A 6081-nucleotide genomic window follows, 5' to 3' on the forward strand; every position below is an offset into this window, starting at 1 on the left:
GGGGGAGGGGAGGGAAAAGGGAAGCAGGGAGGAGGCAGAAATTTTTAATAAAAAAATTTTAATAAAAAATAAATGGATGGTACAAGTAACATATAACTGATGTGGGATGTTCTTCTGTATATGTGTTGCTTTTATTGGTTGATGAATAAAGCTGTTTTGACCAATGGTTTAGCAGAGTACAGCTAAGTGGGAAATATGAACAGAGGCAGAGAGAGAGAGAGAGAGAGAGAGAGAGAGAGAGAAGATGGAGTCAGAGAAACGCCATATACTTGCCAAAGGAGAAAGATGCCAGAACCTTTTCCATAAGCCACAGCCTTGTGGTGATACACACATTAATAGAAATGGGCTAATTTAAGATATAAGAGCTAGTTAGGATTATGCTTGAGCCATTGGCCAAACACTGTTGTAATTAATATAGTTTCTGTGTGTTTATTTGGGTCTGGGCAGCTGGGAAACAAAAGAGCAGTCTCTGGTTACAAAAAACAACAATTTTTTTCTAATCACATTATTGTTTCACTATTATTTAAATGTATGAGGTTATTGTTTCTTTGGTAATTTTTCTTTTCTAATTCTTTTTTTTTTCAGTGCTGATTATTGAAGCAGACCCTGGAACATGCTGGGCAAAGTATACCATTTGCCCATATACATACATATACATATGCATTTATATATACAAATGTCTGCTGAGTGCATGCAGATGTCTGAGTAGTCCAGGGGAGACATCAGATCCCCTAGAGCTAGAATTGCAGGTAGTTGTGAGTCATCTGATGTAGATGCAGAGAACTGAACCCTAGTCCTCTGTTTTCTCTTAATTTCTGAGCCTCCTCTCTAGTCACAGTTTTTAAAAGTTTTTTTTATATGAACTAGAAAACAACAACACATTCACATTCTGTAGAACAAATGAAATTCAGACACATGCAGTCATTTTTTCACACTTAGTGCAAGTATACAAAACACTATTATTAACTATAGTCATTACATTAGACATGAGCACCTCAGAGCTTATTTACCTTATTACCAAAAGTGTATCCCCAGCAACCAGTATCTCCACATTTCTCCAATTCCCATCCCTGGTAATTATAACCCCTATTTCTATAAATTCAGCTTTTTCAGATTCCACATGTAAGTGAGATCAAACAGTATTTGTGTTCTCAGTCCACAACTGGATATATATAGCTATAGAAATTGACACCAGTATTTCAAAAGGATATTTATACTTCTGTGTTTATTGTGGTGCTATTCAAAATATCTAAGACTTGCAAATATCTGAGTTATTCATCAACAAATGGGTGTATAAAGAAATTGATATGTTTATTATTTTTATAAAAACAAAGAAATCATGCCATTTCAACACATCAATGAACTACGAGATTACCATTGTTATTGCTGTACAATAAAACACCCTTGTGGTGTGCTTATTTGCAAAATAAAACACTTTTCCATGGAAGCTAGAATTTGTTAGCTTTATTTTTCAGGATATATGTTATTTATTTAAGATCTGGCTAGCCAAATTCTCTTAAAAATCACTATGAGGTGGCTTTAAGATATTTGAAATGATTGGGCTTTTTTTCTGGAAAAAAAAAGCCTCCCTGATTTACGAGTACTCTAAAACCACATGCATGAACTAGAAGTTTTAAGCATACAGGAAATGATGGGGAACTTAGAACAGCATAATAAAAACTAGCCTTCTGATCTTAAAACACAAAAAAAGTTAAACAGGAAGAAATGTGAAGAAAACAAAAATGTTATTATTCCAATTTTCTTGCTCATTCTATTTATGCAATTTTTAAAGAATGAGCATTGCTCAGTTTGACTCACAGCTGTGTTTACTGTTTTCTGAAATGGGGCTATACTTGTAGCTGGGATCTGTGTTTTTATGTTTTTGAACAATAGAGAGAAGGCAGGTGAAGAGCTCATGTGGGACTTCATAGAGGCAATCAACAGGTTGGATGTATGGTTGGTAATAAAACACAAAGTACCAGGGACAGACTATAAAGATTTGGGTGAGCAAACTTTTAGGAGACAGTGAGGTCACCACTCTCCTGTTGCATTATTAAAAGCAATGACAACCAGTTTAATGATCTGTGACCTCTGTGATGAAATTTGTAAATCTCATATCTGGGAGGTGAGCACAAAATGAGAAAGGTTTTTGTCAAAAGAACTCAGACATTATTACACAGTGCATCTGAGTGTCAGAAAGTCCTTCTCAGTACTACACAAAAGGCAGAAACAATGGAGGGAAAATGGAATGATTCCTACATAAATGTTAAGGTATCTGTGTTAAATTACTGAAAACCAAATGGAAAGGAAAGACTAATAACATTTGTATTGATTCCCTAGACTGTATCATCAGTTGAGAAAGGAACATGACAATGGGCAGGCCTGAGCAGGTAGAACAAAAATGGAATATTTTTATAAATAATGAATAGGGCCTGGAGCTGTAGCCTAGTTGGTAGAATGTTTGCCTAGCTTGCAAGAAGCCCCAGATTTGAATCCCTAGACCAGCATAAACCAGGTGGTGGTGGCACATTCCTTGTAAGTCTAGTATTCAGGAAAGAAAGGCAGGAAGATTAGAGGTTCAAGGTTCAGCTACAAAAAGAACTCCCAGGACAGCCTGTGGTATAAGACCCTATCCCCAAAACAAGTTAGCTGGGTGTGGTCATGCATATTGTAATTCCAGTCCTCAAGAGACTGAGGTAGGAGGATCACTGAAAGTTCCAGACCAGTATGGTCTACAAAGTGAGTTTCTGGCCAGTTTTGGCTAACTAATGAGACTTTATTTCAAACTGAATTAAAAAAGGACTATTAAGGAAAAAATAGGGGAACAAATTATAAAGGGAAGAAAAATAACATAGAACAAATAATCATGATGAGATGGCGAAAAGAAAATCAATATCCCCTTCCTTAAATTATGAGATTATTCACCAGCAAAGTTCAAAAAGACAAATTGTACATTTTTTTGTTTGAAATTGGATCTCTTTATGTTACCTAGGCTTTCCTCAAACTCATGATCTTCCCACTTCAGTCTATGTAGTCTACTATATTAATGCTTATGTTTTTTTTTTGCTTTCTGCTGATGTGATAAACACCATAACAAAAATAAAGTGGGAGGGAAAAGGGTTTAGTCAAGCAAGAGGATCAAAACCTAGATACTGCAAGGGCAGTAGAACCCAAGCTGCCATTGTCAGCCCAACTGTGCATAAGATGCAGGTTTGACTATGGAACAAGTTGGACTTTCAGGTCCTTGTCAGGTAAAGAGCCATGTGGAGCCTGGGACTTGAGAAAGGTAAAACAGTGGCAAATACAGCCTCAATACTCCCTTTTTACTTACCTAAAGACAAAATAGGATTTTTGAGATTGTACAACTTGGATGTCCCTAAATTTTCTGTCTTGTCTCTTCCCTTACTGAAACAAAAATCTTCTGAATAATCAAGAAATACTCAATCCTACTGTTTGGGTGGAAGCTCCACTCCAAACCCCCTCCCCTGGAGTTGCCTCAATCTGGGCTCTGCCCCCGGTGGCTCCACCATCCAGGATATTGAAAGCCCCCACCTTGTGGGTTCTCCTTATGGTCTCCTCAACCTCTTTGGGGACCACCCAGGAATGTTTTGCTTAGAATAAACCTGGATTTATTAATTTGGTTTAATCAGCTTATTACATCAGCAGTGGGGAATTCCCATTAACCAGTCACATTACTCTACTAAGAACATCAGAAAACACAGAAAGCAAGGAACACTTACCCTGCAAAGATAAGATAACAGAACCTAAGATTATAATTTTTCACCTCAGATGCCAAGATATCATAATAAAAAAAACACAAAAGTGTACTAGATAGATAGATAGATAGATAGATAGATAGATAGATAGATAGATAGATAGATGATAGATTTTTCTCAAGCATGGGGCCTACCTTAGAGTAGAGTTGGTATACTAAGTATCACTGGATTGGAAAAGTTCCATTTACCTTCTTGTAGCAGCTATATTCATACATAGTTTCTTCATCATGTGTGGGACTTTGTGTTCACATTCCTTCTTTTTTATGGCATTTTTCCTTGTTGAACTTGTGCATGTCATGTGCACGCTGTTATCACTTCTGTGAGTTCATATGTGCATGCTTCCTGTTGTATATAGATGACACTATTGTCTTAGCATCACCAAACATTCTGAGTCTGCAATCTTTCCGTCTCATTTTTCCTCTCAGATCCTTGAGCTTTGGGAGGAGGGATTTCATAAATACATCACATTTAGAGATGAGTGCTCCAAAGTCTCACACAACATATTTTCCAGTTGTAGTTCTCTGTGTTAGTTATAATCTACTGCAAAATCATCCTTCTTTTATGAGGAATGAGTGAGGCATTCATCTATGGGTATTGTAGTAAGTCATTTGAGTTATTTACTGTTATCTCCCTTTAGTAAAATAGTAGGAGTAGATTTTCCCCCACTGCTCCTGACATATGTGGTCATGTTTGCAGTCAATTTAGCTAGGTCAAATATGGGTTCCATCTCATACACTGAGCTTTAAACCCTAGTATAAAATTATGAGGTTATTTCTATAACATTTGTGCCATTACTGCGTTAGTATATCTTGCAGACAATTTTGATTTAGGAGGTGATGAACTATGCTGTGAACAAGCTTTATTGCCATTGGTTAACAAAGAAGCTGCTTTCTGCCAACAGAATATAGCCAGGCTGGAAGAGATATATTTATAGAGGGAGTAGGCAGAGTCAGAGATAAGCTATGGAGCCACCAGTGAGAAGCCTTGTAGCCATTACCTGGGACAGATGCCTTTCCTGGAGCCCATTAAAACTTTGCTGGTAGGCCACGACCTCATGGTGATACACAGATTAATGGTGATGGATTAGTTTAGGATGTAAGAGTTAGCTAGAAATATGCTTAAACTATTGGCCAAGCAATGGTTTAATTAACAAAGTTTCTCTGTAATTGTTTCTGGGAGGCCAGAAACAAATGAACAGCCTTCCACTAGCTTTTGTAGATCGAAGAGGTTGTAGCTATGTGATATTGATGATTAGCTTTCTCCCCTGTTAATGAGCAAAGTAACTTTTAGCACCTTGAATTCTTGTGGGTAGAACTGAAGCTCAGAGGAGTACTAGTTTGATTTTTTTTCCTCCTGTGTTTGATGGTATGTGACAGCCATTTCTTTAGCAACAGAACCTTACAGTCAGGTTGTGGTGGGTAGCTGATAGCCTTGACTAATTTCTGTAGTTTGAGTTATTTTTGAGATTCCTTTGGCCCATGACTCAATAAGGTGTAACCCAGTCCACGCAGTGGAAGTTATGCTTGTTGGCATAAGTTGGGACATTCCTTCTCCCATTATATGGTAACTCGATTTAAATTTATTTCAAAAGTACATACATTTAGGATGTGCTCACATTGGGTAGTTTTCCATGGCTTTTTAAAAGGCCTTTAGGGTTCATACAACCATTATGGAAATCACTGTGGATGTTCTCTAAAAAGCTGAAAGTTGAACTACTAAAAGATCCAAGAATATCACTCTCAGGAGTATAACCAATGGATTCTACTTTCTACTTCAGAGAAACTATCCCATATGTGTTCATTGCACTTCTGCTCATCAGAGCTTAGACAGACTCTTTTAGGCCGCATTCTACTTTTAGTTGGTTTAAAAATAGGTAAACTTTAAATATTCCTTTGGTTTAGTAATGGGTTATGATGATTATTCCTGGAGAAAAGATCAAAAAACTGGAAGGTTTGTTGCTTTGTTTATTGTTTGGATTTTTTGTTTGTTTGTTTATTTGTTTTGATTTACTTCAACTTACTGATTTTGAGTGGCCACTAAACAGTTACTATGAAGCTGCACTGTTGAAGCTCACCAGGTATCCAGCCACGGAAGGAGGTAAGACAACTGCAGTATTTCTCCTCTCTCTAAGTTTCTCCAAGTTCAATCTCCCAATTTTATTCATACATCTGCAGTAGAACACCCTCACCCTTATTTCATCTCAGTAGATCCAGCAGAATTTCATTCTTCACCTACCTCTTCCAACTCAGTGATTGTCCCAGTCCTCAACTCCACCAATAGAACCCACTGGTTACTCATGCCTATG

The sequence above is a fragment of the Microtus ochrogaster genome, linkage group LG5 (assembly GCF_000317375.1).
Source record: "Microtus ochrogaster isolate Prairie Vole_2 linkage group LG5, MicOch1.0, whole genome shotgun sequence".
Taxonomy (NCBI): domain Eukaryota; kingdom Metazoa; phylum Chordata; class Mammalia; order Rodentia; family Cricetidae; genus Microtus; species Microtus ochrogaster.